The 16,452-nt window shown below is 39.2% G+C and overlaps 1 pseudogene; it reads left to right on the plus strand.

The window, feature by feature from the left end:
* Positions 1-544: 544 nt before the first annotated feature.
* LOC138145791 (cytosolic acyl coenzyme A thioester hydrolase pseudogene) lies at positions 545-1,842 on the plus strand (annotated as a pseudogene).
* Positions 1,843-16,452: the final 14,610 nt, after the last annotated feature.

Here is a 16,452-nt window from a genome sequence, read left to right on the forward strand (position 1 = left end):
GCAAGAGATTTGTTTCTCTCTATCACTTTGTGGATTTTGTAGCTTTGAAGTTTGTTTAGAGTCATATTTTATAAGTATTTGAGGTGATTATGGGGGGGAGCTCATGGAGTTTTCCTGCTTCTACTCTGCCATCTTGTTTCTGCTCCTCCCCCCCCAAATCTTTTTTTCCAAATGCCCTTTACTGATTACAACTATGATTGTATTGTGGTCAGTAAAGAATGTGTTTAATATTTTTGTTGTCTGCATTTGTCTCAATTCTTGAATTAGAACTTTGTGCCAGGGGCCTGCCTTCTCTCATCATAACTCTAACTGGGTTAAGTAGGGCCTTTTGGTCCTGCTATCTCTGTAGTATTCATATTGTTGTCAATGCTGCTCTAGATTGGGTGACTATTACTAGGTCCCTCCCTCTACCTCAATCCCCAAACATCTATCTGTATCAATCTCCTTATGGTATATGGTCTGGGGCTAGTTTCTGTCTCTTTCCCCTTGCACAATCCCTAATCAGAAGTTAGTTTTGTGATTTCCTCCCTGGGCCACTCGGAAACTGGCGAGACCCTGCAGTGCATCGGGAGTGGCAACACCATGTTGGGCGAAGAAACTGCATCCCCGTCCACCATCCAGATCAACAGGATAATGCGCCCAGATGATGCCAACATTGCAGGCAATGTCTATGGAGGGATGATTCTGAAAATGATTGAAGAGGCTGGGGCTATCATCAGTATCCGACACTGTAACAGCCAGAAAGGAGAGACCTGCATGGCTGCCTTGGCCAGGGTGGAATGCATGGATTTCCTGTCCTCCATGTCCATTGGAGAAGTGGCTCACATCAGTGCTGAGACTACTTACACCTCAAAGCACTCAGTGGAAGTTCAGGTCACCATGATGTCAGAAAACATCCTCACAGGTGCTAGAAGAGTGACCAACAAGGCAGCACTCTGGTATGTGCCCCTCTCACTGAAGAACATGGATAAAGTGCTTGAGGTTCCCTCCTTTGGTGTACACCCAAAAGGAGCAAGAAGAAGAAGGCAGGAAGAGATATGAAGCGCAAAAACTGGAACGTATGGAAACCAAGTGGAAGAACAAGGAGATGCTGCATCCCTCTCTTAATCCAGAGCCGTATACTGTCAGCTACAGCCAGTCCACCTTGATACATCTAGTGGGACCATCGGATTGCACTCTGCATGGCTTTATGCATGGAGGTGTCACCTGATGGATGAAGCTGATGGATGAAGTAGCTGGGATTGTGGCTGCCCACCATTGCAAGACCAACATTGTCACAGCTTCGGTGGATGCGATTAACTTTCACAACAAGATCCAGAAAGGTTGTGTCATCACCATCTCTGGACGCATGACCTTCATGAGCAATAAGTCTATGGAGATCAAAGTCTTGGTGGATGCCGATCCTGTAGCATTGCATTCCCAAGAGAGATACCGTGCTGCCAGTGCCTTCGTCACCTATGTGTCCCTGAGAAAAGAGGGGAAGACACTCCCTGTACCTCAGCTGCTGGTAGAGACTGAAGAGGAGAAAAGGCGTTTTGAAGAGGGCAAAGGCAGATACCTGCAGATGAAAGACAAGCGGCAGGCCCAAATGGATGCCACCTCTTCAGAAGTGACCTTCGACCTGAGCTGCAGCTCCTGGGAAGGAATTTGTTTGTTCGCTTAGAAGTAACTCACTTAGCCAAAAAATCCTATTCCCATTAAAAACTGGTGTTCTGTGAAGTATTTGTAATGCAGTGTTAACCTACAATATATTCTGAAAATGTGTACACCAAAGCTTATTTATATTACTCCAGTATAAATGCTATACAGTATTATTCCAAACTGTCTCAAGTCATTCCATGGAAAAACAGAAAATCCTGCTGTTGCCCATTGTAAGTTATATAAAGGATACAATTACATGAATAAAGCTATTATGGCTGGAGCAAAAAAAAAAAAAAAGAAGTTAGTTTTGTCCCATACTGTAGCCCTGCCAGGCCCCAGCTGAATGTTTGTTGAAGATGTATTGGTCTTAGGCCTCCTGGTATGAGCACCCGGGTGCTGAATTGGCACTGTCTTTTGTTGTGGCTTCCAGTGCTCAAAGGAATGTAGAGGTAGGCCCTTTCTTCCTGTGCAATGACGTGTATGGCTTCACTCTGTCCCCCCACTTCTTTTCTGACAGGCCAAGACCATGATCTGGCTTTAGTTCCTAATTACAGGAGGCTGTGCGGACTGGCGACTCCTCCAGAGCATCCTCATTCAGAGCTCCCCTGACTGCAGGCCCATTTACAGGGGCTTTCATGGACTTCCCAGTCACAACCCTTCTCCCAGCCTCTGCTGGTTTCTGGTCATCTTTTTGTACAGTTCTGGACTAGATGGAATTTTCTTGTTTCTCTTCCATTTTTCTTTGTCATTACTCTTTTTTCCAGATATTTGATGGGATGTATTTAGGAGAACTGGGCTTTTCTATCATTTTTCTTGTCACTCTCTTAACCTGGAGTCCTCATCTTCTTACCCAGAAGGTCCATCTTTTCAGTCCTAATACCAGTATTCTTATCTGGCAGCAAGATATGGAATACAGTTTCCCCAAAGAATTAAAAATTAGTATCACAAAGACGATAATGGAAAGGTGTATGGTGAGTTTGAGCAAGCTACTACTCATAGCCAGCAAGGAACTCCGAAGAACAGGAGTAAACAAGATCATCAATGAATTGTATGAAGGCAGAGAAAATGGGCCGGTTACATGGCAAAGTCAATGGATGACAGGCAGATAAGCAGAGTGAACATTTGGTACCCTTGCGCCATCTGAAGAAAGACATGAAAGTTTCTAACCCTTGTGGTAAACTTATGGGAATCTGTGGACAAGAGAACACATGATGAATGGGCATAGGTACTTTGCTGGAGGGAACTCCAGTGAGATCCTTTGAGCATTTATACATCAATATTCTCTTTTCCTAATCCCTTCCTCATTGACTTGATCACCACCTTTTATTAAATTCTTATCTGGCTCTTCCAGGACCACGTTGCTGCAAACATACCCTTCCTTTCATATACAACTTCTTATTTCTCCGTTTTCTTCTCATTTGTCTACAAACATGCTCTAGTCTTCCCAAACTATTCCCAGAAAGGAAATGGAAATATTCCTTGCTCTTTCTTGCCACTTCCAGATTCTCCCTTTGTCACCTTTATTTAACAACCTCTCTTCCTTTGAGGTTCACTCCATTCAAATTTATCATTCAATCCAAATCCTAGTAGAAGTTATCTAGCAATCTCCAGGTTTTCTCTTTTCTCAAGGAGTTCAGCATCTGACTCAGTGTCTTCCTTTTCACCCTAACTCTTGCCTTTATAGTAGGCAACTTCAGCATAAAAGCTGATGCCCTTTTAAATACTAGTTTAGTCTCCTTAATCTCCCATGACCTACTCCTTCATTCAACCTCAGCCAGACTTTGGCACTGTCACATTTTTGAGCTCCACTTCAATAATCAAAAACTCCTCAATCTCTTTATCAGATCATAACCTCCATCCTCATCAGGATTTCCAGTTCCCTCCTTAATTGTCCAAGATATCATCTCTGTTTTAATCTCCAACACATCACTTGCAATTGCCTACAAGATATTTCCACATAAAAATCCCACCAACTAACTCAGAGCCAAGCTCCAAGCCAAGCTTATCATTTTCTTCACAAATCTGCCCTCTCCTTACAATTTCATTATTTCTCTCTTAACACTCAATATGTGAAACGTTGATCTTTTATTCTTCCTTCTCCTTTATCTCTCCCATTAAATCTCTTTCTCTCTATTGCCACTGCCACCACCCCCAATACTACTCATTACCACCCTTCTGGATAACTCTATAGCTTCCCACCCCTATTCTTTGTAAACTATAATGATAATGCCTCACACTTATATAGTTCTTTGATGTTTACAAAGCACTTTACTATAAGTCATCCTTTTAATGCCACCAGAATATTTTATGCATAAATCTGACCATGTTGGCCCTCTGGTAAAAAAAAAAAATTTCATTGACTCCCTATTGCTCACAGAATAAAGTTCAAACTTTTTCTCTTAGTGTTCTGGATCTTCCAGAGTCTGCAATGACCTTTTCTCACTGTATATTACTTCCCTCTTTGGACCCTGTACTCCAGCAAAATAGGATTAACTGTCCTGTTACCCCTACATGATGGCCTATGCCCTCCTGATTTTGTGCCTTTGCTCATGTTGTTCCCTAAGTCTGGAATGTCTGCTTTGCTCTTCCCTCTTTGCTGCTGAATTCCTACCCATGTTTAGCTGTTGTTATTCAGTTGTTTTCAGTCATGTCTGACTCTTCATGACCCCATTAAGGATTTTTTCAGCAAAGACACTGGAGTGGCTTGCCATTTCCTTCTCCAGATAATTTTACAGATGAGGAACTGAGGCAAATGGTTAAGTTGTTTAGTTAAAGCAAACAAATTAAGACTTGCCCAGGGTCACTCAGCTAGGAAGTGTTTGAAGTCAAGACCAGGTTTGAAGTTAAGAAGATGAGTTCTCCTTACTCTAGGCCTGCCACTCTATCCACTGTGTCATGTAGCTGCCCTACCCATCTATTAAAACCCAACTCAAATGCCACATCTTCCATGAAACCTCCCCAAGTTTTCCTTTCTACCTCCTGCCTAATGATAGCCACCTTCTTTCTCTGACCTGACACAGTCCTTTCAACTAACACACTTAACATATAATATTGTGCATTAATTATCTGTGTTTGTGTCTTATTCCCCTGTTACAGGTAGCTGCTGACTGACTCACTATTTGAGAGGTACAGAGGCAGTTAATTATGGATCTAACTATAACAACAGAGAGGTCTTCTGTCTTCTCTGGACTTGACAGAGAACCTTTCAAGGACTTGTCATGACTGATCAATCAGAACTGGTTGACTGACCAGATTCAAAATCATTATTAAGGATGTAAGCTTGGGGGCAGCCAGGTAGCACAGTGAGTAAAAGCACCAGCTCCAGTGTCAGGATGACCTGGAGATCAAATCCCGGGCTCAGACACTCAGCACCACACCCAGAAATAACTGGCCATGTAAACTTGAGCAAGTTACTTAACCCCAATTGCTTAAAAAAAAAAAAAAGATGTCAGCTTGGAAAGAGGTCTTCAGTAGAGTGCCCCAGGGATCTGTGTAGGTCCCTCTGATATTTAACAGTTTTATCAGTGACTTGGATAAAGGTATAGATATCATGCTTATCAAATGCCCAGATGACACAAACCCCTGCCACTACCATCACTTCCCCTTAGATTCCAGAGGAGGCAGCCTAGGACCCCATGTCCAAGTGCTCAAGAATAGCAAAATACACCCCCTTTCCAAGGCTACTAATCCCACTTCTAAGTAAGGAACTCCCATTTATATGCAAACCAAAGCTGCATGAGAAGTGCTACAACTCCTTCTTCATTGTTAGCAGCTGAAGACTCAGAAAATAAAGTTCTCACCAGCAAACCCCGGGCACCATTAAATGATTCAACATCAGAAATGTATGTGATTTTTAACAGAAATTACAATAATGAAGCTGTACACCCTGCCATATCATTATACCCTAAAGACCATTGAACCTTTCCATTAGTCACACAGCTGAAATCTCCTATACATGTTGTCTTTCCATTAGAATGTGAGCTCCTTGATAATAGGGACTGACTTGCTTTTCTTCTTGTATGTCCTTTTCTTAGTGTAATGCTTTGCACATACTGAGCACTTAATAAATACTTTTTCTTTAATTAATTAATTAATTCATTGCTAACACACTGGATGATAATCAAATTCTAAAAAGATCTCATTAGGCTAGAACACTGGGCTAAACTGTATAAGACGAAATTTCAGGGGCAGTTAGGTGGTTCAGTAGATAGAGCAGTGGGCCTGGAGTCAAGGAAGACACAAGTTCACATTTGACCTCAGACACTTATTAGCTGTGTGACACTGGACAAATCACATAACCACTGTCTGCCTCAGTTTCCTCAACTGTAAAATGGGGATAATAATAGCATTACCTCCCAGGGTTGCTGTAAGGACCAAATGATTTATCTATTAAGTACTAAGCACAGTTCCTGGCACATAGATACTTAAATGCTTATTTCTTTCCTTCCTCCTTTCATAGGTATAAGTAGAAAGTCTTACACTTGGGTTCAAAATACTGACTCCACAGTTCAAGATAGGGGAAGTATCACTAACAATTTTTCTGGGCAGAGATAAGGAAGTTTTAGGTAACTTCAAACTTTATATAAATTAACAATGTAATCTTGCAGCCAAAAAGACTCATACAATCTTGGGCTGCATAAAGAGAGGTGTAGCTTTTAGGAGTAAGGAGTAAGGCCACTGTACTTGGCAGACTACTTCTTGAATATTGTATTCAGTTCTGGAAGCCATTATTTAAAGAGGAACTTGACTGAACTATTCAGCATCCAGAGCAGGGAAACCAGGACAGGGCTATGAGTCTATGCTATTTTGGGGATTAGTTGCTGAAATCAGGATGTTTATCCTGAAGAAAAAAGGTCAGAGGGGTGGGGAAAAGGCAGGAGGTAAAGAATGATTCACAGGTGGAGATTGTGGAAGGAGTCATTGGGAAGTGACAAGAATTTAAAAAGGGGGCTTTTTTTTTTTTAGCAAGTTTTTTTTTTTTGCTTTTTTTTTGGAGAGGGAGGGTAGGGCATTTGAGGTTAAGTGACTTGCCCAAGGTCACACGGCTAGTTTTTGTGAGTGTGTGTCAAGTGTCTGAGGCCAGGTCCTCCTGACTCCAGGGCCAGTGCTCTACTCACTGTGCCACCTAGCCGCCCCGCATTTTTATTTTTTAAAGAAGATGATACTTGAGGGGATATGATAAATGTCTAAGCATTTTAAAGACTGTCATGTGAAAATGGGATCAGTCTTGCAAAAAACCAGAAGAGATAGGAGTTAAAAAGCAGCAAATTTCATCTTGGTGGAAGAGTGGGAAACCTTGAGAAATAGGGGGGGATTCCCTTCCTTTCCTCGGAGGTCTTTAAGCAAAGACTAGATGATCACTTCTTGGATTTGTTGTAGTGCAATTCACTTTAAGTTTTGGGTTGAACCAGATGGCTGCTGAGGTCTTATCCACCTCTGAAATTTTATGATTTCTGATACTTCTGGTGATTCATATAGTTCAAATGATACAAAGAATCTAGAAAATATTGTTAAGAATCACGATTCTTTGATTTCCTTGAGGGTATATGCTTAGTAGTGGTATTTCTGGGGAAAAGGGTATATACATAGTTTGGTAACTATTTGGGCATAGTTCCAGACTGCATTCCATAACAGCTATACCAACTTATAGTGCCATCAACAATGTATTTAGCGTACTTTTCCTTTTGCAGGTCATCAGCATTGTTGTTTTCTATTTTTGTCATGTTTCCTAATATGATGGGTGTGAAGTAGAACCTAAGTTTTTTCTTTAATTTGCATTTCTATAATTATTAGTGGACCTTTTTCATATGGTTGTTAACTCAGATTTCTTCCTTTGAAAACAGCCTATTCATTATCCTTTGACCACTTAGCTACTGACAAACAGCTTGTTCACACACATTTAAATATATTAAATAAATATATTTAAATTATATATTATACAAAATATTGCACATATATAATTTAACATCCAATTTTATTGTCAGTTCTGAATTTTCTCCCTGCCACCTGCCCATCTCCTCCATTGAGGAAGCAAGAAAAACAAAACCTATTATAATATATGTACTCAAGCAAAACAAACTCTCACCTTAGTCATGTCCAAAAAAAATAAATATGCCTCAGTCTGCATCCTGGATCCATCACCTTTGTATTTATGGGTGAAGAACATGTTTCTTCTGGAATTGTGTCTTTTGAAATTGTTATGATCATTACACTGATGACAGTTCCTACGTCTTTCATAATTGTTTGTCTTTAAGATATCGTTTGTTGTATAAACTGTTCTCCTTATTCTGCTCACTTCACTTTACATCACTTCATACAAATTTTTCAGAAACCATCTCTTTCCTCATTTCTTACAGCACAATAATATTTCATCACATTTAAATTCTGTAACTTGTTTAGCCATTCTTCCATTGATGGGCAGTCTTCAATTTCCAGCTCTTTGCTACCACAAAAAAGAACTGCTATAAATATTTTTGTACATAAGGGCCCCTTTTCTCTTTCTTAGATCTCTTGGGATTATTTTATATATTGGAATCATTTCTTTATGTAGCTTAGATATAAGGCCTTTATCAGAGACACATGCTGCAAAGATATTTTCCCAGTTAACTGTTTCCCTTCTAACTCCAGCTGTATTGATTTTGTTTACAAAGAACCTCTCCAATTTTATGTAATCAAAATTATATCTTTTATTTCCTGCGATTTTCTCTCTCCTTTCTTTGTTTGGTTATAAACTCGTATCCAGTACATCGTTATGAAAGTTCTCCTTCTTTGCTTCTCTAATGTGTTTGTGATATGATCTTTTATATCCAAGTCATACATCTGTTTAGAGCTTATTGTAGCATATGGTGTGAGGTGTTATTCTAAACCTAATTTCTGCTATTAGGTTAGAACTATTTTCCAGTTTTTGTTTACACATACACAGCACTTAGCAAAGTGCCTGGACTGTAGTGGGTACTATATAAATGCTTATTCTCTTCCCTTCTTAGTCTTTGGGGTCTTTGGGTTTATCCAACACTATGCTACTAATATTCATTTGCTTCCTTGAATGTTATGTGTCTAATCTGTTTCACTGATTGACTTTTCTATTTTTTAACCAATACCAAATAGTTTTCATGATTACTGCTTTGCAGTGTATTTTGAGATCTGTAATTGACAGTACATCCTCTTTTCCATATTTTTTGGTTATTTCTCTTAAGATTCTTTTTTTCCCTTTAGATGAATTTTGTTATTTTTTTCTGGCTCCAGAAGTTTGATTACTACGTGTAATGGAAATGCAAATTTGGAAGATCTTCCCTGCCCCTAGGCTAAAATGCACCTGAAGACTGGGGAGGGAGGCTTGTTTTTCAGTAGATACTTCTTGATTGGCCAGTGAGTCAATAAGGTTGTTACATTCTCTGAGCCAGGAGAAGGCTATATAAGCCCTGATGTGCAGCTTTGTTTTGGGACTCACTTTGAGAAGTGTTCTGTGATTTGATCTGAATTCTGGGAAGCCGTTGTTGAGAGTCCCCCGGCTTTGAAAAACCCAGAATGTGGAAACCCAGATGTTGACTGGGTATGGATGTAATGGTTGGATAGTTTGGAAATCTGTCTACTTGATGTTTCTGTCTTGATAATTATGCCTGTATACTTTGAGGTTCAGGGTGCTGACCTTTTCTCCTGAACAAGGTAAACGATATATGTCTGACTGATTAAAGTAAGCTTGTTAACCCATTTTGAGTTGCTTTCCTTTAACAAAGCAGATCCAAGAACCTGTGGTAGCTGCAAACCCTGAGGACGCTTGGGGTGCTTGCTGCTACACTATGGCACAGAATAAGTAAATTAATTTAGGCAGTATTGTCATATTATATTGTCATAGGCTAATCATAAACAATTAATATTTCTCTGTCTTTATGTAGGGCACATGTAGCACATTTTTGGAGACTCAGTCTGATCAGGCTGGTTTCCAAGGGTAGTCACGAAAAGCTAGAGATATCTTTCTAATGCTATAATTCATAAGTCCTCACCAGTATGCTTCCTGCCATGATTTTCAGTTTGTAACAATTAGCCAGATTTAAGTAGATTTTTAGAAAGGGGTATTTACTAAGTTGGCATAGTAAAAGCTGGGCAGCTAGGTGGTGAAGCGAATAGAGTGCCAGGCCTAGATTCAGGAGGATCCAAGTTAAAATCTGGCCTCAGACACTTACTAGCTCTGTGACCCTGAGCAAGTCACTTAACCCTGTTTGCCTCAATTCCTCATCTATAAAATAAGCTAGAGAATGAAATGGCAAATTACTCTAGTATTTTTGCCAGATGGGGTCACGAAGAGACAGGCACGACTGGAACAACTAAACATCAATAGTAAAAGTTGTTATAAAACAAAAGTCTGTGATATACCCTCCCACAAGTATGTAACAAGTCCAAGGGGAAGTTAGTTCAAATTTAGTCACTGGTACCAGCTGTAAAACTTTAATTCACGGTTCCTAGAAGTCCTTTTGCTAGTTCTCAAGATGCCTTCGATGCCTTTTCTCACACAAAGAAGTGGCCCTTCTGCTTGCCAAGGCAAACCCCTTCACTTATCTCCAATATCTCCTTGCCTACTCTTCCCTGCTTGCCTGCCAAAGTGCCCATGTCTTCTTCATCCTCCAAAAAAACCTCATTTGATCCATCCATTCCCATAGTTATTGTTCCATATCTCTTCTACCTTTTGTGACTAAACTCCTTAAGAAAGCCTTCCACAATAGCTGCTACTATTCCCTTTTCTCTCACTCTTAATTCTCTACAATCTGGCTTCTAACCTCATCATTCACCTCATAACACTGAGAGGTTAAATAGCTTATACATGTCACATAACTAGTTTGTGTTAGAGACAGGCCTGGAGCCAAGGTCTCCCTAATTCTGAAGCCAGCACTCTCTCTACTACACCATATCAACATCTAGATATCACTTTAAAGTTTTCAAAGTGCTTTAAAATTTGTTGTCATTTGATGTCTTGATGCTTTTTTGTTTTAATTTCCTAATGAAATTTGTATGCTGTTATAAGGATACTTTTTTGTTTGCTTGCTTTTTTTCTTAAATGGTGGAATTTTTCAGCAATATTTTTCAGACATCCCTTTCTTATTAGTCAGAGAATTTTATTTTCATTGTCCTTTGTTAGATAGGATCTTTCATACTCACAAGATGTCATCCCATTAACATCATCTAGAAAGGTGGAATTGAAGCCACAGGATCAACATAAAACATCATCCCAGCATCCTCAGTGAATTTATCATTGAATCAATTAAAAAGCATTTATTAATTACTTAATTAATAGTAGGTAAGTAGGCAAAATTACTCCATTATAGGACTATCCAGATAGGTGGTGCCATGAATAGAGTTTTAGGTCTAGGTGACTGAGAGATTGAAGGTATTATTGACAGATATAGGAAAATCAGTAGAGAGAAGGTTTTTCTGTGGGAATTTTTTGTTTTGGGTTTTGTTTTTTATTTGTTTGGGGGGTTTTTGGTTAGGGAAAGAAAATTGTGAGTTTGGTTTTAGACATGTTGAGTTTTATATGATAGTAGAATATCCAAGTGGAAATGACCAGCAGGCAATTTGTAGATGAAAGATAGGAACTCAGAAGGAAGTTAGGGCTAGATTTCTAAGCCTATAAAGAGATTGCTGTAAGGGTTATAAAAGGTAAAATGAGAACAGCATTCTGAGGTTAAACCTTAGGAAATACTTTCATGGGGGGGGGGGGGGGATAGGAGGAAGAAGAGAAGACAGCAAAAGAACCAGAAAGAGCAATTAGAAAAGTAAAAAAGAGAACCAAGATCCTTCCTATTCCTTAAACAAGACATTTCTTCCAACTCTGGCTGTTTTCACTGTCTGTCACCCATGCCTGGAATTCTCTCCCTCCTTTTCTCTTCTAATGGCTTCCTTCAAGTCCCAGCTAAAACCCTACCTTCTATAGGAAATCTTTCTTGATCCCTCTTCTAGTGCCTTCCCTCTGTTGATTATTTCCAGTTTATCCTGTATGTAACTTGTTTGTACATAGTTAACATGTTGTCTCCTTTCTTTATATCTTTAGCCCTTAGCACAGTGCCTGGCACATAGTAGGTACTTAATAAATGTTTATATTGACTAACTAACATCATGGAGATCAAAGGAGAAAAGAAGGGATGGTCAGTAGTGTAAAATGTTGTAGAGGTCAAGGAGAATGAGAAGTGAGGAAAAAGCCATTGGATTTTGATCACTGGTAACTTTTGAGAGAACAGCTGAAGGAGAGTAATGAATAGGATCAAGATTGCAGGGGGTTAAGAAGTGAATGGGTGGTGGGAAATGGAGGCAGCAGGTATAGTCTACATGTCTGAAATGTTTGGCATAGAAGGGAAAAGAACTAGGATGGTGACTTGAGGGAGCAACAGGATCCAGAAAAGGTGAAGTTTAAGATGTTTTTTTTCTCCTCCATAAAGAAGACATAACAACTATGCATTGTACATGTTAAGGGAAAGAACACAAAGGAAGATTTTGCTGCATTTAGTTGGTATTCATTCATTACTTTGTGCTTCCTGGATGTCACCCTTTATCATTGCATTGTAGATTGTAAATTCCTAGAAACAAGGACCACATCTGGGTACTTCTCTTTGTACAGTGTCTAACACAATATACCAACCTTAGCACTTAAAGATCTATGATTCTGTCATTATGGGCACTCTTTCCGCTCTACATCGTGGCAGATGATCTTTAAGAGCTTTTGTGGACAAAAGATTTATAATCTCATGACGAACTTGGTGGTGAGCCTCTTTAAATCTCACTAGCTAGGTTGGTCCTTGAGCAACCAACCTATAGTCAGTCCTTCACTGGGCCCAGTACTCGAAACCCTTCCAGCTTGATAGGACCTGCTGGAGGTTGTAGGGTCACCTCTTTGCAATGACAAGGCATTGAAATGGGAGTGAGGTGGAGATTATGGGATAGCACTGTGTTCAGTTTAATGCATTTAATGATTAATATAATTAATTTAAATTATTTAATATGATTGATTAACATTTAGGCTTTGTATATTATTGCTTAGAAGATAGGGAGAAAGGTCTTTAACAGAAATATGTAAATATTATAGAGACATATAATATTTGACTTAATTCAGCAGACATATAGTGTACCTATCACATACATAGCAGAATAGGCAAAAGGAATAAATGCTGTATATGAAGCCTGGGGTAGCCTTAGACAATGACAGATGGTACTCAGCTGCTGCTCTTTGGTTTTCCACACTGGGCAGTTTCCCAGGGTGTGAAAATCAAGCACTTAGTCTAATCATTTACTAAAACAAAACAAAACAACAACAAAAAAAGCCAGAGTTTCCACTGGATCTTGCTGATGCAGATCCAGAAGTTACACAAAGAGCCCCTCATCCTGCTGGTGGTCCACAAATGTAAAGTAAGATGTGGTCCAAAACCTCGATTCCAGGAAATGTGATAGGAGAAAAAGAGGAATGAATATCTTATGGGCTGTTGGCTGCTGAAGGAAGCAATAGCACACTGGCACAGTTTTCTAATTTAGAACTATGATGGGGTTTTTCTCTCCTTTGTGGAGGGGTAAGGGGCTGGAGAAAACGAAGGGATGTGTTTGGTTTATTTTAGCTTCAATCAAATTTAAGCAATCTGACGCATGCTTAGAAAAAAAAACACATGGTGGGCATTGAGTAGCGAGCATTCAGCAAAAGGAGTTCACAATGAGAAATGCAGAGTGAGCATTGACAGGAAAACAACAGACCCACCAAAAATCATTTGTTTTTGCTTTAAATGTTCTGCTCCTGCCATCTTAGGTTTTCAACCTTAGCAAAGTTGATGAACCATGGTTCAGCTTGCCCCCTGTTGGTCTCCACTAGTATATACAAGATGTGGGAGGCAGACAAAAATTTACCAGGAAGATATTTTTCAAGTGTGATGAGGCAGGGGCCTTTGGAGACAAGATCCTGGAATGTCCATGAAACTCTAGGCTCAGGAGATGTTCAATGAGTCAGGGATTAGCCACTGAACCAGATCTGGGACATGATTTGGTTCATTCATAAAATCTGTAATTGAATTTTTAAAGCACTTGGAGAAGAGTTACCTCAAAGTCAATAAGCCTCTCTCAACCTGTTTTCCTCATCTGTAAAATGGGCATAATAATAGAGCCTACATCACAAGGTTTTATGAATATTAAATGAGATATGTAGAAAGAACTTTGTAAAGACTTTTGTAAAAAAAAAAAAAGTGTTTACTACTACTACTGCTGTTATGGAAAGCCAGAGTAGAATATACTTAAGCTTAATTTTACTTAATAAGTATGAAAAACTATTCATTGAATTCTTGTTCCAATGCATGAAGGCCCTAGATTCCAAAGGATGTGCCAGTAGAATACAAGCTCTATCAGGTCCTACCAAGCTGCTTTACATATAAACCCAGGGAGTTGTGGCTGTTGCCTAGGGCCCAATGTAGCTTAATTTGGAGAGATTCTTGGCCGTGTTAGCTGAATGATGATAAATTCTCAAGGATCATCTACAAAAGTTATAGATTTAGAGCTAGGAAGAGTGTCAGAAATCATTAAGTCTAACATCATTTTACAGATGAGGAAACTGAGACTCAGAAAGATGAAGTGATTTGTCCAAGGTCACAGAAAGAGTAATGGAGCCAGGATTTGAATTGAGGTTCTCTGATTATCATTATGGAGTTTTGATCTCCATAGTGATCCTAGGAATATGGAATAAGAATGCAAAAAGGAAAACAATACTCCTTTAACCAGTTCTAATACCCCACCTCAAGTCACATCCTATCCAGACCCTCCTCCCACACACACAAAAAGTTTAATTTGCAATGTAGTATAATGGAAAGAGAGATAGGCTTAGAGGTGAGGAAAACCTGACGTCCAAATCCTGGCTTTATACCTCTTTGTTATGTGAGCTTGGTTATATCTCTCTGAATACTCCTATTTTTCTGTGAGTTTCAACTGCTTTGCCTATAAAACGGGAACAGTAACATTTGAAAAACCTATTTCACACAGATGTTGAGAAAAAGTACTTTGCAAACCTCAAAGTGCTATATAAATATAAGGAGACAGTAATTTGCTACTTTGTTGTTTGTTTGTTTTTTTGTTTTGTTTTTTGTTTTTTGCTGGGGAGAAGGCAGGGCTATTGGGGTTAAGTGACTTGCCCAAGATCACACAGCTAGTAAGTGTTAAGTGTCTGAGGACCGATTTGAATTCAGGTCCTCCTGACTCCAGGGCCAGTGCTTTCTTCACTTCACCACCTAACTGCCCCTACTTCTGTTATTTTTATATACTTTGAAATAATAGCTCACGTTTATATAATATTTTTAGGTTTATAAGGCACTTTCTTCACAATAACCCCATAAAATTGTTTATGCACATGTTATTATCCCCATTTTACAGGGGAACTTGAGCTTCATAGAGGATAGGAAACTTGTCCAGGATTATACAGACTAGTAAGCATATAAGCAAAGACTTAAACCCAGATTTTCTGACTCCAAGATTAATATTCTTTCCACTATACCCTGTGTCTCTAAGATGTATTTCATCAGCAGAACACTCCCTCAACCAACACAGATAAAAATTCCATACTGAAAAAGCAATATTCATTTTTACCTAAGTTGGTTATTAAACAACAGATACAGTTCATCCCTGGGCTACATTTTTCAGTTTGGTAAGACTTTTCAGCTTTCATCAAGTGTGGAGAGAACCACACAAAAATCAATAATCATCGTAGGATTTTAGTGGAGGATACACACATGTAATTATCTATAGCTATTCTCATTATAGCTATAACTATTCAATTAATGATTCCATTAATTATGGAGTTTGCTATAATGATGGAGATCACAACTCATCCATGCCCAACCATCCTGTGCCAAATTTGGGCCATCCATGTGGCTCAAAAGGTCACCACAGGGGGTCTTCCTACTCGCAGGCTTCCTAATTATTGTTCGAATACCAGGACTGTCAAATTACTATTCTTCATTCTTGCCACTTGATCAACTCATCTTTTCAATTTTTAAAATAAATTCACACTATTAAAAACAGCAGTCTAGATTACCTTAGCCAAGGTGATCCATAAACTTGTATGGGGGGAAAAGTACATCTTTATTTTCACTAATGCCTAACAGAAATTTGGCATTTCTTTCAATTATTTTAATGTTATTCTGAGAAAGCGTCCCTAGGTTTCACTGCCCAAGGAGCACATGGCACAAAAAAAAGCCCCTGCCCTAGACAACCCTGGTGAAAGTGAAATTCTAATCATGGTAGGCTACAGGGGAAGTGCCATTGTCATTTTGGGTTACTGGAATGTTGGGGGGGAATTGTAGTCTGAGTCCTTCTGTTTATTTTGGGGACTCTGCAGAAGTTTTGTATCTAATACTTCTTGACAGGAGGTGCCAGACTGGTTATATAGAGTAGAAATAACCTTTTACTAGTACTCTAATCCATGCAGCTGAGGTGCTCCAGATTTGAACCAAAAAGTCTGCAAAGTTGGGTTTGTGTTAAGTATGGATGTTTTTGGGGGGGTAAGGAGAAGGAATTGACTAAGCTCCATACTACTCACCATCACAGTGATAAATTATTAATGATACCATTTAAATACAAATAAACAAAATATATATAAACAAACCATTTACATAGGAGGCAGCCAGGTGGCTCAGTGGATAAAGCCCTGAGCCTGAAGTCAGGAAGTTGTTGTTCAGTCATGCCCTGGATTCTTCATGACTACATCTGGGGTTTTCTTGTCAAAGATACTGGAGTGGTTTGCCATTTCCTTCTTCAGCTCATTTTACAGATGAGGAAATTGAGGCAAACAGGGTTAAG

The sequence above is a fragment of the Petaurus breviceps genome, unplaced genomic scaffold (genome assembly GCF_028583685.1).
Source record: "Petaurus breviceps papuanus isolate PSGF00001 unplaced genomic scaffold, PetGlider_PUasm1.0 90750, whole genome shotgun sequence".
Taxonomy (NCBI): domain Eukaryota; kingdom Metazoa; phylum Chordata; class Mammalia; order Diprotodontia; family Petauridae; genus Petaurus; species Petaurus breviceps.